Source organism: Vanellus vanellus (assembly GCF_965231255.1).
Source record: "Vanellus vanellus genome assembly, chromosome: 8".
Taxonomy (NCBI): Eukaryota; Metazoa; Chordata; class Aves; order Charadriiformes; family Charadriidae; genus Vanellus; species Vanellus vanellus.
Window position 1 is genome coordinate 22,739,522 of NC_138913.1, and position 26,891 is coordinate 22,766,412.

The 26,891-nt window shown below is 42.4% G+C and overlaps 1 protein-coding gene across 1 annotated transcript in view; it reads left to right on the forward strand.

The window, feature by feature from the left end:
- Positions 1 to 14,041: 14,041 nt before the first annotated feature.
- Positions 14,042 to 26,891, forward strand: part of SPSB4 (splA/ryanodine receptor domain and SOCS box containing 4) — a 91,825-nt gene continuing 78,975 nt past the window's right edge. Inside the window, exon 1 of the mRNA XM_082486932.1 lies at positions 14,042 to 14,073. The gene's annotated coding sequence lies outside the window, so the exon portion shown is untranslated. The remainder of the gene's footprint in view (positions 14,074 to 26,891) is intronic.

Here is a 26,891-nt window from a genome sequence, read left to right on the forward strand (position 1 = left end):
TAAAAAAAAGAAAAAAGCTTTATGCATCTTGTATGTGGGACTTTTTTTTTTTTTTTTTTTAACCTAAGCAAAATTGTGAAGGATCTTGTAAAAATTGATTTCTTTGTGTTGATCTAAAGAACTGGAGTTAAAAGCTTTTTGAAGTGTGTAGCAACTGCAGCAGCAATTTATATGGATGGGAGATCAGAGCTATATAATAAATAGCTAGCTGCATATATATAACTTCTAAAAGCCTGCTATCTTGTCCATTAAATAACTTTTTTTTTTTTTAATTAAAAAAGCTTCTAATTAACCATGTGGTAATATTGTGGTATGATTAAGGGAAGTTTAATTTGAACTAGAATTCATTTATTTGCCAACATGAACACAGTTTAGCAACATACTATTTAACTCCGTCTCTGAATCAAGCTTTCTGCGCGGTAGTAATATTGTTACACTTTAATGATAGAGCTGCTGACTTACAATTTTGCTAGCGTGCAATTACAAAGCTTCTTGAGCAGCCTGTTCTCATCCCCAGCTCTGCTGTTGGAGACTTTCATGGATGACTGCCCCAGAGATGGCTGACCCTCTGTGGTCAGGATTCACTTCAGCATCCCACTGCAAAATATTTGGGGGAGAGAGCCCCATGTTCCTGAATTGTTTCTGGAGGGAAGGATTGAATATCCCACCCCTGCACTGTTGTATCAGGTTTTAACAGGGAACGCTGAAGTTCTAAAACTAACAGGCCACAGTGAAATCTTCCTCCACGCCCTCCATCATTGCCTCCTTTGCTTTGCTTTCCTCCTGCATACCTGAGGGAAAGGGAATCCATGTAAGCCTGTTCCTCATTTAGGAATAGGTGGGTGGTGAATGCGGTTTCATGCTCCTCTAACCTGCCTCACCAGGCTCTCTCTGAAGTACCAGTCACCCAACGAGGTGTACAAGGGATAACAGGTTTGGTTTTCCTTCCTGCTTTGCTCTCTCTGGGCCCGTGGAAGGGAGGAGCTACACAGACTTACTAAAGCCCACTGGAGGTTAGTGTGTCACTGGAAGCAAGTGCCTCCTGGGGGCACCTGGATGTTCCATGCCCAGCCAGTACCAAAAATATTGAGGATGTGCTGCTAGGACAATCCCTCAAAATGCCTCTGATGTCTAATGTTATGCTGCTGAACATGATTATCTCATAGAATCACCGAATGGTAGGGATTGGAAAGGGCCTTCGGAGATCATCTAGTCCAGCCCCTAGAGCAGGTTGGACAGGAACACATCCAAGCGGGTTTTGAATATCTCCAGAGGAGACTCCAAACCTCTCTGGGCAGCTCTGTCACCCTGAAAATAAAGAAGTTTTTCCTTATGTTCCAGCTGGTGCCTGTTGCCTCTTGTCCTGTTGCTGGGCACCGCTGAAAAAAGTCTGGCCCCATCCGCTTGGCACCCACCCTTAGGTATTTATAAGCATTGGTAAGTCACATATAAGCATATATATATGCATTATAAGTGTTGATCTCAAGTCATATTGAAACATGAGCTGATTTTGTGCTAAAGTGCCTATGTAGTAGACCTCTGAGCATCATCTGAAATTTAGAAGTCACAGAAGCTCTCGAATCATGTGTTTTGGGATTAGACTGAGCACTACAGGATATGAGAGGGAACAAAATTCATTTGAACCCTCCTTTCAGAGGGCTTAATGCTAAACTTCAGTTTCCTAATTGAAAGAGATTTCCATGATTGAAATAGTTGTCTTTAATGCTCTCTTCATGTGGAAAAATCTATGGCACAAGTAGTTGAGCATATGATCTCCAGTGACATACAGGATATATAATTTTGATTTGGCTCATGCTGATGGTGTTTTATCTACTGTGTGAAAACAAGGAGAGGTAAAAAGATGGCAATCTTTCCTTCTCTTTTTCTGAACAAAGAGGATAGTTTTTCCATATGTGTTTCATAGTAAATGTTTTAGGTCCCGTGTCTCTCCCATCAAATGTTCAGTCCTTTTTTTGTACATCTGGATCATTTGTTCATAGGGAGTGCAACTGACTGTACAGAAAGGGTAAGAAAATGTCTTTCTGGCAAAAATGCCCTGGAAATTGGGCTTAAACCAGGGAAGTGCAGTTTTACATGTCTGTGTATATATATTCAGGTATCATCAGCGAGGTATATGTGTGCTTTGAAAGATCTGCTGTTTTGTTTTGCAAGTATATTGTATGGTGGGTAGGGTAAGAGATGAGCGTGGCCTCACTGGCTGAGAGGGCTATGGCGTGCGCTGGCAGGACGAGGTGGAGCCACGTAGGTCAGCACCATCTGTGGCACTGAATTGTTACTTGCCCTGCTTAGATCAAAACTCAGCAACAAAAGATTAGGCACGTATTAGCATTTTTGGTGCTGAGTTTTTTTCTAAATGGTATTTCATAGGCTTGTAATAAAACAGAGAGGGAGCCTGTAAGTAGTATCAATTATCCCCAAATATGTTGCAGAGTGAGTGAGTTTGCTTTTTTGGAAGGCAGTTCTGATGAGTTTTAGTATTCTGCATGTCTTCAAGACAGCTTTTATTGTTCTGGCAAACTACCGGCATGTCTGACTGCTTGAATATGCTATTATTATCAGTTGACTTTCTGAACTCAGGCACTGAACAACACGAGATTGCTGTTACATTTTCTTTCTTGGCCAAATTGTTCTGTCATATGATAGAATTGGGAAGAAGTTACTGTTCAAACATATCCATTTTTCTCAACAGAACAATCTACAAATGTAGATATTAAATGTTCCATCTCATAACATGTATATAGAATGCATAAGATATTTTGTAATATATTTTGGAGTATAGTCTGAGGATATAGTTTATTAATTGCGTTAAACAATGACTGATTTGTTTCATTAAAGATGTCTTTAGATGGGTTTCTGATTAAGAGAAAGAAAGGGAAAAAAAAGTAGCTTTCTCTGAAACAGTGAAAACAGCTGAAATGCATGCAATTCAGCATTATGAAATGCATAATACCACACAATTATTACTTTAGATACAGACCGGTTAATCTTTCAGAGGAGAGCTGTTCTTGGCGTATCCAATTTCGTGTACTGGCTGTGCTTCCTGGTGTCACCAAGCCAGGTGCGTGACAGCACTTCTTCCAAACAAGCAGTTCTCCTGTTAAAATGTTTGGATCCTGGCATCCAGGATGAAATCAATTAGAAGTGAATAGCTTGTAGGTAAGAAAGTTGCAGACAATGTGTTGATTCAATTAACTGGGGGGGAAAAAAAAGCCAAAGGAAGAAAATTAGAGTTTATGAAGTCCTTGTTTAACTTTCAGCACAGAAAAATGTTAATCTTTCATCTCTTGCTCTCCACAGTTTCCATTAAATGTCCTTTCCTCCCAGTAAATTCAAGGAAACTCGGGCAGTTAACTAGCTTGTAGGATGGTGTTTGTAGCATGTTGGAGTTTGTCTCAAGCTAAATGTGGGCTAAAATTTGGGCAGCAGACTCACCTTAGAGATGAAATATACAGTACTGTTAGCTCCTGAGAAAAATAGGTTGATATAATGGAAATTCTGCCTAGCTCTTAGCTAGAAGAGCTCTTAGCTCTTCATCAATATGAACAGGACCGTTTGATTTATGACTTCATGTATAACTCCAAAGTGGAAAAACAAAGCACATCTCCAACTGCACGTACACTTCACTTTCATTTTTGAGGGCTGGAGCTCTGCTGTGATAGAGATACAAAAGAAATCCTGGCTCTCAATGTTTAGGGGCATTTACACCAAAATTGCAGATAACAAAGAGGACTGTCTATTAGTCCTGAATAGCTTTTCCTTCTTTCCCTAAATAAATTAAAATAGCCTTGTTTGATTTCTTGTTTACATCTTTAAACTTGCATTTTGTCTTCTCTGTGCTGGTACGGCAGTGACGCATTTCTATGTTTGCTCATCTTGGTCTCATTCAAAATTCACGAACTCTGTGAATATTAGCTCCTCTCGCTTTACTCATCCTTATTCTTCTGTGACCTGCTATACTTGTTGGAGCAGCTGTTACTACGATACTACCTTTTCCCCCATCTGGAAGGCAGATGGGCTAATCCACAAAGAGTCACTATTTGCTCATGGATCAATTTTCAGAGAGTCTAAAGTGAACAACTGACAGCCTTCCCAAAGATGCTGAACATGTCCACGCCTGGGCAGTGTTCCACAAAACAAGGAAAGTCTTTCAAGACTTTTATATACTCCTCTATATATAGGAATAAGAAGAAAGACAGACCATGGTAATTTTTTTTTAATTAGAAGATTGTTTTGTGCACCCCCTTATAGCAAGTACCTCTGCATATTTTTTTTTTTTTGTCTCATTCTATTTTTTTTTAGGAGGGAAAATACTACAAAAGGAAAAATGAATGACTTATTCTCCTCTCCTAGACCACGGCAACTGCAATAGTTAAAGTATTTTACAAATTCAGCAAGCATTGTGTCATATGAGAAGACTAATGCTCATTTGTATTGACCTATGATCTCTTAGATTTTTCAGTTTTCCTGCTGGCATCCTGCTCTTTATTTAAATATTTGGGCTTTGTTGCCTGGAGAGTCACTATATCCTTACTGTTTAAATATGATGTAAAACCATTTATCCTCTGTTTTCAGAAATTTTGGAAAAGTACAAGATGGGCTAGAAGTATACTTTTGTCTTTCAGCGTTTAGTTAGTGGTGGGATGTATGCCATAGTATATCTGACATCATGTAATTTGCACATACATTACCACAAGAAAAAGCTCTGTTGGAGGGCAACTTGTTACTTTATGAATCCTATTTTAAAATCAATCATAACAGATTGAAAAAAAAAGTGAATAATGGCTTCCAGGAGTATTTTGGGGGTGAGTTAAATGATGAGATTGTTTTGTCTCCTCAGACCTTGAGTTTCAAGTCCAAAAACCAGGCAGTGAGGTGCGTTACTATTGACAAACAATTATGCCGGAGCAGTACCTCCACTGCAGTCAACGTTGTTCTCCTTTACAGAGACGGTATGTCTCTTGTGAGCCCTGTGCATCGTCCCAGGTAGGGGAGGTGATACTTCAGAGAAAATACTAGCAGAGAGTCTGTATATGCTATAAGTTGCTGGAAAGCGGCCCTGTAGGTGTGACAGTCCCATAAAGAAAATGATACATTTTCACTTCACAACATAGGTTGTCACAAGAGTTGTAACACATTTTAATTGAGGAGTGGAACTCTTTTCTTTTCTAAGCTGGCCCACGCGTATTGTGTGCTTTTCACCTTTGTTCGCCATCTGTCCTTGCTGGAGCTGACGTCTGCCATCTGAGGGCTGCCTCCCTGATGCTTAATTCTCTGATTAGATGCCTATGACACCCTCAAAAAAAACCCAGCACACCAAAGACAATCGGGTGTCTTTGTATGGTACACGCTTCCATATCCCCATGGCGCTTTTGTGCGGACACCCTTCCGAACAGCCTTTTGTGTGTCCAGACCCCAGATGGCTGCCTGCAGTCACAGCCTTTAGTAGAAGAATCATATTCAAATTGTCTAATGGACAATAAACTGTACTGACTTTGCTTTTGATGTGAATGGATGTTTTCAAGTTGAAGAAACAAAAGATCTCCTGGGGAAATTGCTGAGTATATGTATTATTGTAAATCTTGAAGGGGGGGAGCAAGCTGAATAAATTACAAGTACTTATTGGGTGCGCTGAGGAAACAAGCACTGCAGAAGTTGAAGACTAAACCCCAGAAAATATGGTAGAATTAGTAGAATATCTCCTAAATCCTGTTGTTTAGATTATTGCAGCTAAGCAGCTAACACAGACTTTTTTGTATGTTCTGAATTCACACATGCCATATTTGATACCTGGAATACTTAGCAGTTTAATTTTACTGAAACAAAGTGCTTTCAAGAAGACTTTACAGTTGCTAGAGTATTCCCAGATATTTGCAATGGCAATAACTTTGAGGCTCTCTCCCCTACCCTCTGCCCTTCAAATCAGGGAACAGAAAAATGTGACACATCCTGAGAGTTTCAGATGGAGTTTCAGATGTTGGTAATCAGTCTGAGCAAAAAAGAGTCCTTGCGGATATTAATCAGGCTTAAGTGGTATCTTTGAGTAAGTATTCCAGGGCTGGGAAAACAAAGTTGTGGGTTTTGGTTTTTTTTTTTTTTTTGGTTGGTTTGGTGGTTGGTTGTTTTTTTAACATGATGAAAAATGTATTGTAAGTTTTGGGGTGTTTTTAGCTTTCTGAGGCATGTTGCTAAAACGTGTTTTTCAAACAACTAAATATTTTTTTTATCTTTTTACAAGTAGTAATTAGCACTGGATTTTTTTTTTAACATAGATTATAAAAGATTATTAAACACTAAAACTCTTATATATATCTAATATTCCTAGAATATTTTTTATATATATAGATATATAAAACCCTGTAAAACAAAGGTGAATGTCTGGAATATACTGGGTAACAGCAGTAGTGTATTTTTATAGGGAGGATGTGAATAAATCCATCTTTGATACAGTTTCCACAACTTTTGGAAAACGCGGGATTTTTCTTTCAGAAGCAAGGCAGAATGCAAGAGAAAATCTGCATTTTCAAAGTGAAGGATCTTTTTTGGACCTACCTCTTCATTTGTCTGATAGTTATATTTTGAAATCTCATGGAAATTATCCATTAAGTAGTTTAGGAAAGCAGTTCTGAAACAAAACCCAGTCTGTTTCAGTTAAAAAATTTCTGGCCTCTGTGTATGAGAGATACAGTATTGCTTATATTTCCAGAAATACATCATGGGGAAATCAGAGTGACAGATCTACCCACATTAGCTCCTCATGACGGGATTTGAAAGAACAGCTAATGTGCTATGGTTTTTGCATGCTCAAGTTGTCTGTGATCCAAAGTATGTGTCTTTGTGGCTTTCCACAAGTAATATTTTGGGATGTCGTATTCACATTAAAAGAAAAAGATAGGAGAGAAAGATCATCGCAGTCACTTATTGCTAACTATAGTCAAAACTTTTCCCATGGGAGGCCATAAAAACCTATTATCTCACTTGACTGGCTCAATGGACAAGTACCAATATTACCAAAAGTATCAATAATATGAGTTTCCTTCACTTGTGTAGTATCTGATGTAACAGAATGAATACACAGTGACTTAATGATCCAGGGAGTTGGATCAGTCATGATGCAGTCTAACTCAAGCTAAGAGAATATTGATGCACTGAGGAGACTTAAGTGAGCTAATGTGGATCCACTTGCACCCCAAACTCATCAGCGTCACTGTCCTTTAGCAAAACAAGCACATTATGTCCTGCAGTGTCAGCAGTCTTGTATGCTGACTTGGTTTGAGGTGTTCCTGTGACAACCGACGTTCCAGACTCTATATCCATCTATTCCTTCTGAAAATTTTGTGTGTGGTTTCTCTCCTGAAATGGACCTTCCTATAGTTGCATTTGATTGCTATAATGTACTCTGGGAAGTGCTATGTAGTAATATCACTTGAAAATTGAAGCTAGTACATTATTAGACTTCAAAGTGGAGACCACAATGCCAGAGTCTTGTGATGTGAACTAGCTGCCGGTCAGGTTCTGATGGGGTTTGTGGCATTGTAATGACTTGAAAGGGTCTAATGTAGTTTCAAAGCAAGTTCTAAGAAAATGCCTCTTTGTACTGGGCTGCAGCAGCCAGTGGAGGTATGGGCTCTCTAGGCTTTCCAAACAAGAACTACCTCCTCAGAGATTGTTCTCAGACAGAGGTTTCTGTGTTGGAATTTAACCACTGGAATTTGCCCTTTAGGTTGCACAGAACCCCAAATAAGTAAGTAGAATGAGTTTTGGATTGTTTTCAGTATTGTAATAACTATTGCCATTGTTTATCAATTGATTCTGTTGCTTCCTGTGAGATGTCCCTACCTTGTTTACTGCTGGCACAGGCCAAGTAGTCATGACAGTGTTTAAGAAAAAAACCTTCCCTACAAACCTTGGACTGTCGTCTTTCTGTGTTGGTGGAAACTTATGGCTGTCTACATCCAGCTAAATTTTGAACGAAGGAAATACTTGAATACCAACCAGCTCCACAGAGCAGGCAGTTACTTCAGACAGTCCTTGAAACCATGAGCTCTGATGAAGATAATACACAAGCAAAATGAAAGGGGACTTGAGTTGCTTTCTTCTTACCTGAGAGTATTGTGTGTGTATAGTCTGAGTATTTTTTTTTTCCTTATCTGATGTGTTTGGAAAAGAGACTCGACTATGTTGTAGGATATTATCCTGGTTTAAGCAACACAGGATTAATTTCTCTTTGAGTAATTTTCCTTTTCAGTGAAGTCTCTTCTAATACTAGGGAAAACAGCATTTTTAGAAGACTCTAGTGTCTGAATTTGTGAAAGTATTTACTTTATAGCCAGCTATGGTATGTGGGTTTCAAGGTCTCAGTGTTTTCGAGCTTGCCAGGTGCCGGGGTGAAGAGGAGCAAGACCCGGGCACTTGACCCAAGCCGGCCAACAGGATTATTTCATACCATGAATGTCACATTCAGTATCAATTAGAAAGTTTGTTGAGGAGTTTCTCTCTTCCTTGATGGCTGCCATCCTGAGAACTTGTCCTGGTGCTGGACCCTTGAGCCCTTCCCTTCCTCCCAAAGCCGTAGTGCTCACAGTGTCTGACATTTGCTGTTCTCTGCTGGGAGTGCACGGCTTCCTACCGATAGAACTGCCTGAGTATAATCCTTGTGTATTTTATATTGGTATCGGGATCAATATTGGTTCATTGGTATTATTAATGTTAATTATTTAGTATTATTCTACTAAATCTGTTTATATTTCAACCCTCAGGTTTCCTTGTTTTTCTCCAATTCCCTTTACTGGGTGGGGAGAGGTCATAGGGTGATAGAATAATTGTTCAAATGAGAATAAATCATTGTGGCTTCTTCAAACCATAACGGATATGAAGTATATAGTAAGCTTTGGAAATACATCTGAGAGTGTGGGTAGGTCTGCTTTTGGATAGGCAGACTTTTGACATTGCAAAAGTAGCTTATTTTAAAATGTTAAGTACTTCAGAATGTCATCCTTATTTCTCAAATGGGGCATGCAGAATCTTTATCCTCTGTTTAGAATCTTTGACCTAATGAAACATTTATGTAAGTGCTGACTTCCTAATCTCTGTGGGTTTTCCTCGTTGTGGTCACAGGGACATGTACTCCAAGAAGGTAAATTCTAAATTCTGCCCAATGGCCTATGGGAGCAGATCTCAGTCTCAGCGGCAATTTGTCAATTCATTAAGAGATGCACGTATCCTAGCTTCCTGCTTAATGGCTTTGGAAGACTCCAAGTAGCAGTGGTAAAATCTGAATTCGGTGTTACAAGTAGGTGTCTGGGTCAGGATGCAAACACCCATGTAGAGAGGCTCTGTCACCAGATGGTGCTTTGAATGGTTAGAGGAAGGTGTATGCTGCTGTGTTTCTCTGCATCCTTTGATACAAGTGTCCAGCATTCATGAAAGCAGAGCTTTGGGACTGGAGTACTCTTAAGATTTTAACATCTTGTCTGTGAATTTTGTGAACTTTAGACAATTATAGCTAAGGTTGTGTCTTTTCATGTGGATATCTAAAATGCGTGAAAACAAAGATTTTCATCATAATTCTCAACTTTGGTTCCTCTGTAAGAATGATGATTGCAGTATTGCTGTACCTAAGAGGGTACGTGAAATATCATGGGCTGCTTAAGCACCTTAAATGGAAAATATGATGCAATGAAACATAGTTCTTTACAATCCATAAATCTCAGTTGTGTATTTGTGCTGTCATGTGGGCTTCAAGGCGGGCTTTGTCTGTGCTGTCCATTCTGCTGATAACCTTTTCTTTGTGGCCTTGCTCAACTCTCCCTTCTGCCCTTATCGGGAGCTTGCCTAAAACTCGGACCTGTATTCAGGCCTGCATCAGAACAGGGAGAATACAGAACAGATACACACACGAGATATAGAAGCAGTGCCTAAATGGTCTTTTGTTGTGAGCTCCTTCTGCCTGTGCTGCGAGGCAGCTCCAACCGGCAAGCCGGGCAGCAGGCGGCCTGGACTGTCCTCAGAACAGCTCAGCTTGATATTGAAAACCAGAGTAGACATTGACACCCCGAGTATAGCAATACCCAGAAACCAAGTGGATAAAACAATAGTAATTGATTTGTTATTCAGATGGATTGTAGGGTCAGGGCTCATGTCCTGGTTCCGGCAAGGATGGGGTTAATTTCCCCAAGGAGCCAGCAGGGGAGGCAAGTATTCCATCCCACGTGACCCATGTCCAGCTATAAGGGGCGCTAGCCGGGGCGAGGGAGGCAGTTGCCACTCGGGGGCGGGCTGCGGTGGTGTGGGTCCGGTCGCTGCGCTGCGCGGCGGTACTGTAGTTGCGTTCTTGTATCCCTTTACCGGTGTTATTGTTTTTCTTTCTTCTTTCCTTTGCCTGTTTTGTTAAATTACACAGTTTCAACCTACGAGTTTTGCCCTTTTCTGCCGATTTTTCCCACGGCTGTGGGAGTCGAGCGAGCGGCTGCGGGGTTCTTTGTTGCTGGCTGAGGCCAAACAACGACGGCTCGGTACTTATTGCATGTGTGTAGGGAATGTTTCCTAGTTACTTTTGAGCAGAGTTGAAGGTGGATGAAGGTTCACCATGCGGTAGGCATGGAACTTACCTTGAAGGTGAGTGTGCATGGGAAGAACCAATTTGGGCAGTTAATTCTTTTTGGTCTGTTTGCCAAGCTCAGATGCCAAGATACAACCTCAAACTATGATTCTCATGTGTGATGCAAGTAGAAAGCAGATTGTTGCCTTCTCTGTCTTGATTTAAATCAACTTTTTTTCCGCATCTTTTTTTCTTAACTTCACTTAGTCTTTAATGGGCAGCAGGGGACAACTTTTCCACTCGGCTGTCTGCCTGGCAATTCCAAGCAGATAGGAGAGGCAGACAATTTCTCACCTGCTCCTCGCCACCTAATGGTGGTGTTTCCCAGTCATGTAGAGAAATCTATATTATTCTTAAGATTTCCTGTCTGTGTTTTTTATTTTGTGAGGTAAATCAAACCAGTGGAAGACCTGGGGAATCTGAGTAATGCACAATGCTTATGATGCAGCCTGGGTTTTGCAGTGGTGTGCAGCTCCAGGAACTACACCAAGTGGTTCATTTGGTTGATTTTGTGTCACAGAGTTTATCCCAAAAGGTTCATAATGTTATACAAATGTGTGCCTCTTCCTCACCTCCCCAGCTATTGTATGAGCTCAGCTCAAAAGAACTGGCTGTATCTATACCATGCTCAAAGTCTGTTTTAAAATCATGTTAATATTTAAAAATGTGATTGCTTCCTATTCTTTTAATGAGCCCTGTGGAGACGTGTATATACATTCTCATCTATACACAAATAGCATGTTCTAGCCCTCGTTAATCAAAATGACACTTTCTACACCCTCAAGTGTTTTCACATTTGCACATGAAGTGTGTTCCCAAAACTCTGTGCTGCCTGATTGATCTCTGCATTGTTCAATTTTCAGACCTACGTGTCTAAAGCTGGCTGAAAAGATACAAAAGTTGACTTCCAAAGTGATTTCTTTAATCTCCTTTTGTAGAATTAGTCTTACAAACCATGTAGAAAGTCTTTCCAAGTTCACTTTTTGCATCAAGCTTGGCACAGGCATGAAGGACCACATCCCATCTTACACTTGAAAACATACTGCTTACTGCCAAAAACAGTGTTAGGAGACACTGCTGCTTTGGGAAAGTGTAAGAGAAATAAGTCTGTTAAGAACTGAGGAAAAGAAAGCAAAACATCCTTCAAGGCCCAGGCTTGCCTCACTTACTCTGCTCAAACATTGCCCGTTCTAGTGCTCCTCTCCCAAATGAGTGCTGTGGAACAGATATTAGCTGATGCACACATCCGAAAGGAGGATTTAAATTCAGTAACTTGTCTGCTAGTAAAGAGCACAGATGACTGCTCATTTCAAGACGTCCACATCTGTATATATAAACCAGACAAAGACCGCCTGAGGGAAGGGGGAAGCGGTAGAAAGCCTTTTCTAGTCTTAAAGAACTGTGGACCATATAGAAAACTGCCATTCATCCTTTGTTTTCTATTTACTGTACTTCTACCAGTTACCCCAAGGACTGGGGGGGACCTGTTTGTATGCAGGGCCTGGAGAGGAACTTGAGTGTAGTGCTCTTTCCTAAAATATCTCAGTAGGGTTATGGAGTGTCTGACTCCTGGAGGCACTTCTAGGTTCCCACCGAAGGGGTGCTGCCATTATCTGACACTTTTACTGCCCATGTGGCCTGTGTGAAACACGCGGCCAGTTTTACTGCAGCTTGTACTGAGGATTTCTTGACTGAAGACTCTCAAAGAATTTGCAGAATTTCCTCTCCATTTTTTTATGGTCTAAGAGTAGGTATTTATCTTCTGTGGCTCAGTTCTTTGCTAAAAGACTGTCTGAATATTTTAGTAAAAGAAATAAAAATAATGTAGAAATAACTATCACCATGATAGAGCGGGGGGGGGGGGGGGGGGGGAGCAACCTTGCCCTCTCCATCCCCGGAAGCATGAAGCATAGTAGAACAGCAGCATTTGAGGAAAAATAGTTCCTAATGTAAGTCCTCCACTTTTGTAAGTTTTTGCTGTCTTGTCCTGCAAGAGACAGTTATTTTACATCACCTTTACAGACTGCTCTAAAGCCTCTGAGAGAAATTAATGTAGTTCTGGGGTGGGAAGTGCACAGACAGTGTGCTGCGAAGCAGCATCTGACGTGTGGAGCTCTGCCCCTAGTGCTCTGTGTCAGAGGGAAAACGCAACATCTGTGTAAACCTTTGCTGGTGTTCCTGGAGGCGGGGGCGTTTAGAGCCAGAGATTATTAGGATTAGAAAACACTGATTTTCAGGTTGGCATTTACTGATATTAATGAGTAGTGATGGAAGTGCTCGCCTTTTGACTGTTTCATAATCTGCGCTGGTTTGACAGGACTTGCCTTGCCTGCAGCCTTGTGGACGACCCGGAGCTTACCTAGAAGTGTGTGTTTGGTTTTGGCATCCAAAAGTGTAATTAGAGCTTCACCTGCATCTATATGGCCTAGAGACATTACCGAATGCAGAGCCCCCCAAGAACATATACGCTTTGTTCATGCTCAGCTCACGTCCAATCTGTACCCCATCCCAGACCAGGAGGTGCCAGCAGGAACCCTCTAGCAGGATTTTTGGCATTTCCCTGTTGTTTCCTCATCAGCGAGGCAAGCTGGAAGGCTGCCTGCAGTGGCGGCCTTTCCGGGGGGGTGCTCCGCAGCCTCCCGCGGGTGCTCCGCAGCCTCCCGGGCCGCGCAGCGCCCTGCACTTCGCCTGCAGGGCTTCGGCTTCGGAGGGATGGGATGGGATGGAGGAGGGCGGCGGCGCCCCGTCCTGCCTTGTAAGAAAAGTTTGTAGGTGCCGGTGGCGAGTGCCACGCGTGGACGGCGGGGGCCGGCGGGGCGGCGCGGCGGGGCTCGGGGGCCGGGGCGGGGCGGGGGGGTGGGGGGAGAAGGGGCGTCGCCATCTGTTGTTAATTCCCCGGTCATTGGATTAGTAACCCGCGGTGATGAGATCAGCGGGATCGGCTTTCGCGAGGGGGCACGGCGCTCGCCGCCCTCCCCAGCTGCGCCGGCTCTCGCATGAGGCGGCGGCGGGCGGCCCAGGGGGAGGCAGCGCGCACAAAGCCCGGTAGCCGCCGCAGGCCGCCTCCCGCCTCCCCGCCGCTCGCCGGGCGGGGCTCCCGGGCGGCCCGGCCCGGCCCAGCCGAGTGTGAGCCGAGCAGAGCGGGGGCCGCGCCGCCCCGAGCCCCGGGAGCCGCCCGCAGCTCACCGGCCGCGGCGCCTCCCGGCTAACCTTCCCCCCCCCCTCCCCTCCGCCTCCCCGGGGCAGCGGCTGGTCCCGGCGCGGCGGCGGCCGCTGGAAGAGGGCGGCTGGGATCGGTCTGTCCGCCGGGGAGAGCAGCGTGTGACGGGGACGCTCCCGCGAGTCGCCGCCGTTGGGGTTCCTGAGTTTGTTTACTCGCGATTCGCCTCTCTCCCTCTGGATTCTCCCCCCGCTCGCCTAGCGGGTCGGCAGAGGTGCTTCCGTGGGGTTTTATGGTAAGTTTGTCACGGGTGGGCTCTTCCGTTCGTGGGAATTCTGTGTCTTCTTGTGCGCTGCGTCGAAACGAGGTGGTTTTTTTTTTTTCTTTTTAAGCAGGACTGGGTTTTAAGCCGGTGTTTAAAGAAATATATATACTTCTGAAACATTTTCTGGTTTATAATGAAATGTTTTACAATAGAAATTAGTTTCCTGAGCTATAAAAGGGGATTATTTCTAGATGTTAGATAACTAAAGATTTACGTTTCTTATAAACCGAGTTTATTTGACTTTGCGCTGGTGAAAGCGAGACCTCTTGCCTAACGATTGGCACAAGCTAATATTTTACAGCGGTTACTTGGTGCTTTTTTCTGGCAGTAAAAGCCAGAGCTCAGTTCAGCTGTTTAGACGGATGTGAAATACTAAACTATCTTCTCGGCGAGGGTAAGAGGCAAGCTGAACCTTTGTCAAGTCAAGCCCGAATTCGTATGCGAGACTTGGGTTTCAACAAAGAAAGGTTTGAATGAATTTGCCCTCACGTTACTCCTGAGAACTGGCAGTCGGGCGGCCGGGCTTGCTGCGCTCGGCGGGGGCCGCTCCTGCAGAAGGGCCGAGGGCTGGCGAGCGGGACGCTGCCCTGGCAGTCCCAGCCGGCCCTGGGGACAGAGAGGGCTTCGCTGGCAGGGCAGCCGGGGAAGTTGCTGTGGCAGCGTCCGTGCTGGCAGCAAATCGGTTTTTATTTCTTTGTGTTTAGGACTTAGAGTGCAGACTGCTACAGGGGGGCAGGCGTCCTACATAGAGCGATGGCCAGCCGCTACTTCAGTCGCTGGTGTGACGTTGGTTACAGCCCTTCGGGCTTAAGTCATAACTGATATTTTCGCAGTGCTCCGTTTGCCTTCGGTGACAGAAGCAACCCCTGATAAGATATCTCCACGTTGAGAAAGAGCTTATCTTCCGGGGAAAAAAACGCCCCAGAGAGTTACTCTTGATGCTTGTGGTTGAAACTGGCCTGGCTCGTGCAGCATACCTCAAAGGATGCTACATTTTTAATGTTGTTTCTGTAACTAAAGCAGCCCATCAGGGACGTGAATATCAAATTGCTGTTAGGTTATTTGGTGCTGCTGACAGAGTAACACCAGACACTGCACGGTCTCTTAACATCAAGCGGAAGTTTTATAACTCGCCTTGGTAATGGAAGTCTGGTTTTATCGGTAGCTAATATGCCTCAGTATATGACTCTGGATGTCCCTGGATGACCGTCCTGTGCCTCAGTGTCCCTGCCAGGGCTGAAGGGAGGCCCGGTACTTCCCTGTGTCACAAGGATGATAAAACTTGACAGCTCCGTGCCTTGCTGAGGCCCTCATGTGGGTGTTGCTCTGGAAGTACGTACTGGTGCTGTTAGGCTTGGAGAGCCCTGTGCTCACACTGATGCTGTCCAACCAGTGTGCTCACTGGACTTCTGTTTGTCTTTGCAAATGTCACTTCAGCCAGCTTTATGACACCAGGCTTCCTGTTCGACAGGCTTTGGGGCTTGGGAGTAATAAAGCAGTGCCACCTTTTTGCAAAGAGCTTTTCCAAACTGTGAGATTTTTGTTTTATTGCATAGAAGTACAACCTTCCCCTAGTGAAGTACTAATCGAGTATTTTGCTGCTTGAAAGAACCAGAACTTCTGATTTTTGGTTTGACCAAATGGTAGTCATCTTTGAGACTTACATTTGTGCAGTGTAGGAATTTCTGAATGACAGGCCATCTCTCCTGCGACTCCACTAGCAGCAGCTCATTAACTTGTCAGGCTTCATTGTTGCTGTGTAAACTTCTGTAATGGATTTTCCATGTACCAAGAAAAATTGAACAAGCTATTTTTGTCGTGTTTTCCTTCACAATCACTGTTTGCCCCTCTTCTGTGTATAGGTCACTGTCCTTTTTTGTGGGGAAGGAAAATCATTTTCACAGTGGAACTCGATGCTATGTCGCAGGACTCTGTGTGATGGTTACTTTGAGTTGGCTTTTCTTAATTCGCACAGCTGGAGATTCCTCCTTTGAGGAGTTATTTTGTCTACACATTTGAGGCATAGTGACAGCAATCAAGGAAGAAAGCAGAGCATGGTTTTCTGAGAGGTTAATTGTTGAAAATACTCAGCTAAAGTGATTAGCAACATTGTGTTAGATACTCAACTGTCCCATCCCCATCTGCCAAGAAGCAGAGTGTAGAAAGAGGGATGCCTTTACCAGATTCAAGTTCTGTACGCCATGCTGCGTTTTAGCTCTCTTCTCTCCTTAGCCTGCTTGGCTGCTCACTATTGCTGCACCGCCATCCTTTACTCGATTCTTTTTGTGCTGGGGCAGCATCACTTCAGTGCAGATTTGAGGCTTTCAGAGTGCTTCCAGGCACGGTAGATCCCAGCTTGAGTGATGGTAATGCAGAGCGGCCTTGATTTTTGCTTCCATTTTCTCCCTCGGTTAGTGAGGATAAATGCAGTCGTCTTAATAGAATATCCGCATAAAGGAAATCTAGACATCTTTTCATTTTACCAGGTTTCCTAGGATAAAGTTTGATATAAATGTTGCTGGACTTTGTAAATCCTGACTTAAGGCAAGGCTGGTGGTAGAGAGGAGCGGAGGCTGGTATCGCGGGGTGCCTGCCCTCCTGACGCCACCCCGTAGCAAACCTGGGCTCCTGACTCCAGCAGCGAAGGGCTCCGTGCTGACATAGCTCTGTTGAGATGGACGCAGCTAATTTAGTGTAGGCTTGCTGAGCTATGTTAACACCATACACAACTTGAGGCTAATGGACATGTAGGCCATGTGAGTTGTCCTGCGGTCTTAAAGCTATTAAGCCATTTTCTGTGGTGAAGGCAATGCTTAAGGCTCTGTGTTGAAGAGCTAACCAATTTTTTTGAAGTCAAAACTCAATGTAGGGTTGCTATGTAAAGCTAAATATTTGCTAATAGTTCTGGAAGTTACTGTTGTTGGCCTTAACTGTTTGAAAATAAACATGTGCTGTGGACTGAAACTTGCCAGACCAGATCGCTCCCTCGCCCACATGTATCTTTCGGGGATCGTGTACAATCTAGTGAATCCGTGTCACTCTGCAGCACACACAGCCTTCAGGGATGGCTTAAAGCTCTCTTTTAACATGTAATTTAGGCGATTGAGAGCTCTGTTAGCTGATGTACGGTTGTGCTGAAGAATAAGATTTTGATGCATCACACGCTTCCTGGAGGAGTAATTTCTTCTTCAGACTTCTTTAACTTAACTTAGGCTCAGGTTGTTTGTGGGGCTGGGTGAGTTGGTTGGTTGGGGTGTTTTGCTTACTTGGATTTTGCTTTGAAAAGGTGTGCGTGGGTCACTAGCACAGTTGGCAGACCATATACTACAAATATTGTAGGATGTGCCACTCCAAAAGGGCTGAATCCAGAGTTTACTAATAAGGAACAATCAACTGTTGTCCTTTACTTCGAGAAAGTTCTTTTGTTACACTGTTCAAGCTCCTGTTGCTTGAAGGCAGCTGTGTACTTGACCTGTGCCGTTTGAAATGGTGGGAGCTATCTGAATCCCGCTTTCAGATGATTTCCGGCATGATGTCAGGAGATGCCTTTGCCTTGCCTCAGCTGCTTGCACCGCTTTGCGTTCCACAGTCCTTTCGATTGTATAGTGATAAAATCAGGCTTTGGAGTTTTTTGTGTGTGTGGAAAGCTGACGGTATAATGGGTAGCACCCACAACCTAGCAAGGAAGAATCCTTGTCCTGAAGAGATTTAATTTGAAAGCAAAGCTTATAGAAAAGAGTGTGCCCTGGTAGTGTGGTGGCAGCATGGAAAAATGCATCAAAGAGGAGAGCAAGAGGGGGCTTATGTTTCGAGAGCAGTGCTCCACGGGGTGCTGCGACTTCAAGCCAAGAACTGCAAGTGCAATTTGACTGGCAATGTTTGACTAAAACCTGATGGCTATATTTTGGCTGTCTCTGCTTTATTAAAGACTGGGCCTGTCCATCAGGAGCGTTGGGTAGAGCTCACTTCTTCCTTTCCTTTGGTTCCTTTTGGAGCAAAAATGGAGTCGTGACAGGTACTAGCCTATTTAGGTATGTGTATATATATTTATGTTTGGGTGGTGTGTGTGTCTTTTTTTGTTTGCTTTTAAAGAAATGTCGTCTTTACCTCAGAGGCCAATGCAGTGCAGCTCCTAATGTGTGTAGCAATTGAAATGCAGAAATGTAACACAATTTGCTGTGTTTTGTCCAGAGCAAAAAAAAACCATGAGGGAGTTTATATCTGTTTTTCATCCTTAGCAAGAAGTGAAGTACTTAAGCTAAACATGGGTGCTCAGTTTTGACCTAAATCTGTTCATAGTGAAGTCACTTGAACTTAGACCAATGCTGAGCAGTATTTTGATTAATTTTTTGCTTCTCTCTGCTTATTCTGTGTACCTCTGGGTTGAACATCACTGGCTAATCCTGCTCTTGACGGGTGTCAGATGACAAGTCTTATTGTGTTGCACTGCGGAGCGCGGGTGACTTAGCAACTTTATCTTTGAGGATTTGTTAGAGGCTGAAGTGACAAGTACGCTTTGGTGTGCAGCGCGAAGCGCAGCAATGTATGAAATCCACCTTTGAGCTGATTGCAAACTAATTCTTTCAGAGCTATACAGCAGACTCGTAGGTGACTTTGCTTTCTTGATTTAAATAGGTGCATTTCCACAAGCTCATTCTAACTCTGCCTTTCTCATTTTACCCAAAGTCTGGTGTGCACTTGTCTTCTGTTAGACCGGGTTGTCCCTTTCTGTGTTAACAATTCCCAAAGAAGATCTCGCAGAGGGCTTTTGAGAGACAGAAAAGATTGCCTGTGTTTACACTGTCTTGTCAGAAGAATGAAGATTTCTTTCCTGCAGAACGAGGTCCGTGCCCTGGAACCAAACCAGGCTCTGAGCTCCAATAGCTGTGTCTCCCTTGGTGGAGGAGCCACCCTCTCGTGGTGGGGTGGCTGCCGGTGGGCCAGGCAGCCTGGAACAGCTCGGGCTTGAGGCTGCAATAAGGGGCTCCAGTAAGGACTGCTGACTTGCACTTTGCTGTTGTATTTCTTGAGTAGTTTTTCTGCTTGGTACCCAAATGCAGCAAAGCTCTGCGTGAGGGGGAAAAGTGAGGCCGGTACCTAGAGACCATTGAAGCTCCTTCTACACGTAGCAGCAGCAGCAGCTACCTCACACGACTTTCAGTTTTTCTTGTGATTAGACTGCAATAGTCAGTAGTTTGAGCAGTGCTTTTTCCATTTTTTTTTTTAAATTCAGGAGCCTTTGTTAAAAGTGGTGTTTCTTGAATATTTTAAAATTGGCTTATTTAGAATTGCTCTTTCAAGGGGGTGTTAATCTTCTGTGAGCACTTGCCTAGCTTTAGGCATGGAAAAAGGTGGGATTTTTAAAAACTGCAGAAAGGTTTACGTGCTCAATTGTCATTTAATTTGTACTGTTTCTCCACCATCTCTTCTTCAATGAATGCAGAAATAAATTCCCTCCAGCGGCTGGCTACATTTTTCGTTAGATATTGGAGGTCATAATTTTAAAAGAAGGCCTTGTTGCACAAAGTATTTACGTCAGTGATACATTTCATACTAAGAATGTGCTGTGCACAGAAATCCCTAAGTGGTGATCGTAGGCATGGTCATGATCTATGAGTTTGGTTTTTTGTTTTTCTTTTTTTCTTTAAAAATATTCTGAAAAATAGTTTTACTAGGGAGGGCCAGAAATGGCTTGGAACAAAGTTGGCTGGTGTTGTCTTTGAACAGTGCCCTATTCCCCAACATCTCAAGTTTATTTAATAATTAAGATATTTTTCATAGAAGCCACACGAATGCACAATTTTGTCAATGATGACTATATTACTTCACAGGTGAGAAAATGCTGTAACAGTCAAACCTATGTGTAGCCAAGGAAATAGCTGGATTAAGCATTGGGTGAAGGAAATTTTTAATTCAGAGTTTTAGCTATTTTGTAAGTTACTAGCTAGATTATAAAACGTTTATTGTTTTTGAGAACTGCTTTAAGAGTAGCTTGGACATATAGAACAATCTGGTGGCCAGTACTGATCCTTTTGAAACTTTGTTTTCCAAGTTAAATATTTTAGAGACTGTTTCCAGAATAAGCTCTGCTGTGTTCCTTGCCAAAGTTTGTCATGTGCTTTTGGCAGTAAAATCATTGTAGTGTTTTGAAGTGAATAGTTGCTTTAAAATAAAGTACAAATATTAATTTGTTCATACTAGTATTCCTTGCTCATTGATGTCATTATATATAATTTTGTAGCTTATCCTGTGTTTGACTTCATTTATGTGACTTGTTGGGCTCAAGTAAAAAATTATCCCAAAATTCAGTGTAGCTAATCTGGGGATTTAAGAGTTAAAATAGAAATCTGGTCTTTATGGCATTGTTTGTGTTGTATTTGCTTTTCTGGCTGAAAGATACACTTAGTTGAAGTTAAAAAAAGCCCATTAAAATTAAAATTTAACTACTCCGTTTGTTCGGTTATCTTCAAAGTTTATCCTTATTTAACCTGTGAAAAGATTGACTTGTAGATATTTTTTTAGATTTGTGTGACATATTTGCACCGGGAATTGGGTATCTGTTCTCCATGGTTTATCATTGGTCTACTTAGACTTAAATTGAGGAGTTCAGCATGCGATATTAGCATGTGCTGAACTTTTTCAAGGCCCTGGGAATATTTTGGGGCTCCAGCTAGTTCACTTCAACCGGGTCATTATTTTACCCTTTACATAGGGAAGAAGCAGCAGCATGCCCCTGGGCATGTGTTAAACCTGAGACTGTTGACAAATTAAATTCTGAGCTTTGATGGTTTCATCCCATGCTTTAGCAAAGTCCTTGTCTGTGGAGCACAGTAGCTAGGTGGTTATTTTGGGGGTGTGAGCTCACAAGGAGGCTTAGGTGTATTACATCATCTTGCTTTCATAAATTATGAATAAAGAAGCCAAAATATTATTTTTCCTGTTGTTGAAAACTGTTGTCAAGCATGTCAGAGATGACAGAACTTGTTTGAACTCAAGATGGTGACACATCAAAGTGTATAAACGACAGCAAACATGGCCATCCCGACCTCTTTTTGACTATGTTGCTGTGTATTAATATTACACTTGGTTTGTGCCAGCTGTTGACTCTGTCCCTGCATTTCAGTACTGTCAGTCTCTGATACTGTTAACATCTGGGTAATACTTACTGTGGTATTCTCACTTCTAATTCAGGGTGTACTGATCATTCACTAAATATTTATACAGCCTGTGGTTTTGATGTTGCAAGATAAAAAGGGTGTGTTTTCTGTCCTCTTTGGTATTCAAAGGTAAATAATGCGTTGAGGCTGCTGATTATTTAAAATGATTAAAACGTAAAATAAAGAAGTTCCTTTGTAGTTTGGTCAGTGCTTACGTAACTGTTTCCAGTAGTCTAGAAAATCTTACACGTAGTTAGTTCATTGATGGCTTGTTTAGACTAAGATGCAGCGTTGCAAGTGCAACGATCATCTACCAAAGATGCGAGAGTGTGCTCAGGAAGGATCTGTTACAACATGTATCCTATCTCATCCTTTGAGGTTTAAATAGAAAAAAGATATATTAAGCAAGCATGAGCATGAGACCTGGAATATGTACTGGTTGTTCTTAAGTTTCTTAATGTTCGCATTAACAGTATGTGAACAAAATGTGTGGGTGGAGAGAAGGAAGGGAAGAGAGGCTTGCCTGTACAATAACTCTCCCAGTAGCCGTGTACTGGAGCACGGATGTAGCGGGAGGAGGGAAGGAGAGGAATGTTCAACAGCACAAGTTCTTGGAGGTGCACTTGGAGAAAAGGTGATTAATTTGTCAAAGGGACTAAACTTAATCTTTCATTGGGATTTAAAAATGAAAATTTAAAAATGGGGAGTGAAAATAGACATCATGGGCAGGGTGCATAAATGAAACTGTCAGAGTTGCTGCAAGATACTTTGATGCCCAAACTCCTGGGAGAAGTCAGCACTGATGCGGTAACACACCTTCCCTTGCCTCAGTAAGCAGTGAAGTGGGAGAAAGTGTGTGAGGCTGCTGCCTTGAATTCACATCTAGGGATACGGTGGTCCTTCAGTTTACATTTTTTTCTTTTTTTTTTTTTTTTTTTCAGCGAGCCAGCTACAGCATTAATAATTGGCTTGTGTTTGCTACTGTTAGAGCCTGTAATGAGAATCAACAGTTTATTTTTACTCATCTGCACCTCTTTCTAGGAATGTTGAATGATAGTGCAAGAGAAGAAAAAATCCATACGTGCCAGGCCATCTCAGTTTGACTGCTGGAAGAAGACACCCAAGGGAAATTCAAACTGAAGTGCATCAACACCCCAGGGATGTGAGACTGACTGATGAGCTCGCTTTTACTGCTGTACTCCATCCGCATCCTGCTAATAGAGGATGTGTGAGCAGGAAGTCTTAATGAATACAGGGTTCTACCGTTCTACCAACCCTCTCCCTTTGCTCCCTTTATTTTTAGACTTCAAGTTTTCCCTGTGGTAAAGTAGTTTGGAACTTGGGGGAGCTATGCCAGAGGTTGGGCAGAAATGTGACTTAGTAGTGAACTCTGCCTGGTGTGCAACTATTCAGGAGATGAGGGAGGGAGACTGTTTCTCTTTCCTTGAAGCTAGAGGTTGCTGAGATTGATTGATTGTTGATGTAACGTAATTCCAGTGTGTGGAGGCCTGACATCCTGTTTGCTTCTGCAAATGTACAAAGATAGAGAATTACTGTAATTTTTTTTTTCTTTTTCATTTTGAATGTTGGAAAGAATGGGAAAACCACTGCCTAAATCTGGAATCTAAGTTTAGCTGTCTGAATTAGCAACTCTGGCAACATAGTAGTGAGCGTAGCAAGCAGCTCAGTTCCTCTGCAGCAATGCTGGCAGTATAGACAACTTGGGCGCTTAACTCATTCAGGCATCTAAACCGCGGAGAGCAGGCAGCAATTTACACCCGTTGAGAAAAATGTGTGTGGGATGCTTCCTCTGGATATACTTACACCAAGGCGTAACTGGCATTTTAGTGCAACTTTCAGCACACTTCCCACTGAAGTGGTCTTCACAATGGATTTTCTGACTGTACTTTTTCTGATCTGAATATTTGCATATGGTGGTTTCTGCTTCCACAGCTGTTCTGTGTTTGGTTTCCTAAGTGGTAAGAAATGTGGTGTGCTGAAATCAAAGCTGAGCCTGATAGTCTATTGTATAAATATAATTGTAAGGGAAAATTCAAGCAGTTACTATATTATAGCAAAGATGTGTGGGTTGATGGTCTTGGTAGAATTCAGTTCTCGTGTTTAGGTCTCTTATGGTGCAAGAAGAAATTTTTATTACGTGTAATAATTAGCTTTTGAAATAAAGGGGATTATCTTTCATTTTAATCACTCTGCCATAATAGCAGGGAAGAAAAATCATCGTTTTGTAAGAGTCCCAGAGTCTCAGTGTTTTCTAGAATGACATTTTAATTGAATTTTATATTTATGGAACTGATACTTAAAACTTGTCATTCTTGTGGGTTCTTGCCCATTCCCCTACTGTATATGAATTAGTTGTATTTGTAGAGTGTAAGCTTCCTGCTCGTCTTGCCAAACAAAAATTCAGTAAACAATTTTTTGTGAAGAGAATTATTATTTCTATTCGTCATTTTTAATGCGTAACTCTAATATTCAGCTACGTTTCTCTTGTTAACATGAAGCATTATATAGTGGATTTGTATCCAGCACGTGAATAGCTTGTAAATAAATAGCAAAAGTAGGTTTAAATTTCATGCCTGTACTTAGCAAAACTAATGGATGGTAATCAAGGTAATGGCTGATGATAGATTGTACTGTGCCAGCAGGGGAACTTGCGCCCAGAAAAAGTAACACAAGATCAGGAATGGCTAGAGACTGGTTGGTGAATGTGTTCTTCTCCAGATGCTTTCTTAATTCCTTCAATTAACTTGATTAAGCAGCTTAGCTCAAATAAGCAGAATTTGTGATTTGGAAGTTATCCCATGTAGTATTTTCCCATTGCCTTAGGAATTAATTCCTTTGATATTTTGTCTGTGTAAAGCAGGCAGCCTTGGTTGCTCCTGTGTCTTGCACAGACACGAGGTGGTGTATGTTTAGTACGAGAGGCACACACCGGAGTGGGTTTTTTCCTCTCTGCAATTGGATCTAGACAGAAGTCATAAATCATAGTGATTTCTGCGCAGTGCAATTGAATGGAGACTGACTACCTTATTTTTTATTAGTATTGAAAGTTCCCCCCTGCTTAGATCACTATGAAGCCTTCCTCCACAGATAAGAGTGTGCCCTTTTCCCCCTATGCCTTTTACTCTACTTCAGAGCTGTGTTTTGTAGTGCAAGGTTAGCTCCCAATGCCATCCTCTGATACCCGAGCTCGGTAGCTGGCATGTCTGTGGTAGAGCCTGGCCAAAGCAGTGACTGAGAAGATTTTATACATGGGATTCTTTGTTCGAGAGCGCTGTGTGCTGTGTTCCAGTTACAGCATTTGAAGGTGCATTTTCTCGTTGCTTTTGGGTGTCTGTGTTGGCTGCGGCTGTGGCACAGTTCACCAAATATTTTTTTCTCCTACAGTTGCCAGTCAGATGGCTGTTCTTGTAGTCTTCTGACCACCGTTTTAAGGCAGTGGTTCCCAAGCAAGGGGATTGCTCTCAGGGACCACTTTGGAGTATAATAAACTTCCTATTTGTACCACCAGTGTCCTTACCAGGTAATCTGGTACATCCCCTTTCCTACCCAAAGGCTTTATCTTTACAATGTTAGGGAATAGGGATAGGGATGCTGCATGTTAGATGGTAGCACAGGGTTCTGGTCCATCTCTCTCTGATTTCCTTGAGGATGTTTTCTCCCTTTCTGATAAAAATGGTGGTTATGTTATAGTGTCTTTTATTTTTCAGAGCACGGAAAAGTGGCCTGAGATGAAACCCGATGGTACCAGAGAACTTGCCTGTTAGTAACTACTGCAGTGCAAACCTAGGTTTGACTTTTGGGTATTGTGGTAGCCTGGAGCTCTGCGTGGCTCATCTTCCATGTTTTCAGCTGCTGCCCCAACAAATTGTTGATTTCCAAATTACAGGTCTTTCCATCTGGTTCCCAGCAGGAACATCCCCTCAGTTCCACTGGTACACGGCCACAGATTATTTTGAACAGTTTTCTGAATAAATACAAGTATTTATTCAGTATTAGAAGTAGTGGTGTCTCACATAGGTGGTCTTTAAATCCATGCAGTAGCTTTGGAAGCTGGGATCTGTGTTTATAACTGTTTTCTTTTTTTCTCACAAGAATTTCAGAGAAGACCTTGACACTACTGCTACCTTTTCTCCTTCCCTTGATTATACTGTGCTAATCAAAATCATGACATAAATGGTTTTATAATTACCGGTGAGTCTGTAGATTGGGATTGAACCAGGTATCTGGTACCTAATGAAAGGTGGTGGTTGAATATGCTTGTGTGACCTTTCTCTTCCCAGCAGTGCCAGGTGGGCACTTAAGAACCTTTGCAGTGGAGTTGGAGGTAAATGTCTTAAAAAGATACTAAAATATGAAAAGAATGTCTGAGTATTTTTTGGTGGTCTTATATATGCATTGGTTTCTCCCCCTTTCTCACTGTTGGTTATGAAGGGAACATTAAATGAATTATTATGTTGGTTCTGGAAGTATGAGATGAATTCCTTCCTCTTTCTCCACTAATTTTGGAGATTTACTTTCATGTCCATTGCAAAATGGGCATTTACAGGCCTTAATTTTATCCCAGTGATGAGTTCATCTGCACCATAGAATCTAAATTTAGTTAGGTGAATCCCACCTGTGGGGTCTGGTTAATATTTGCAGATGATTTTTGTAATTTGGAAACAAGTGATCTTTCAGGAATGGGGATGGGCCAGTGCCTGTGGAGAAAATAGGAGCAGCGTCCACTAGCAATTAGTTGCGATGATGAAGCCTCTGGAGTGAGGTGAAGAAAACTCCCATAGTAAAGAGCTCTGAAGATGGGCGAGAGTCAAAGCCTTAATTCTTCAGAAGAGAAAACCCAACAGGGAGGACACAAAAATGCAATCTTTCCTTCTGTTATGCAATGAGATGAGTTTGGTGTAGAATCTTATGTCTGGATGACTAATGAAAGCCAGTTAGCCTTTCTAAACCAGTCTTGCCTAATTGTAATTATTTTGGGGATGTTTCAGCTTTTTGTGAATAGTTGAGTCCTAATATGAGAACAAATTTAAGTCCATCAGGCAGGCTGCATGATTAAGCAAGCTGTATGTGGCTTCCCAGTATTAAAGAAGCTGACGATGGTATGTGCAGGGAAAGGAGGATGGGAATAGCTGGAAAGGAGAAGGAGACTGGAAAGACTGGGATTGTAACAGAAAGCTCTTTACCATAAATCTGTGATGAAGATGATATGCAGGGGAATTGAAAATACCTGTTTTTCATTCCTTCCCTTGCTGTGGGGGAGACAGACTCTTCAGATAGTTAGAAGCATTCGTAAACTTCTGCATTTTAACACTCCATTTAACTTCTGTACTGCATAAATTACTTTCTTCAAACTTGGCTCTGTTTTTGATATGTCTTTACTGTAAACTGTAACAGTGTTAATGATAAATATAAAAATGCACAACTGCTTGATCCCATGATTCTATTAGCAATTTCCACGTCTGCACAATGCTTCTGGGAAAAGTATATATCAGTTTGTCTTTTGAAAGACTGGTTGGAACTTAAACCCGCTCAGATATCTAGTATCTTTAGATATTCCTTTTTCTTAACCTGTTGGCCAAAGGGCTTGCTTGCCTCTACTGAAGCAATTTG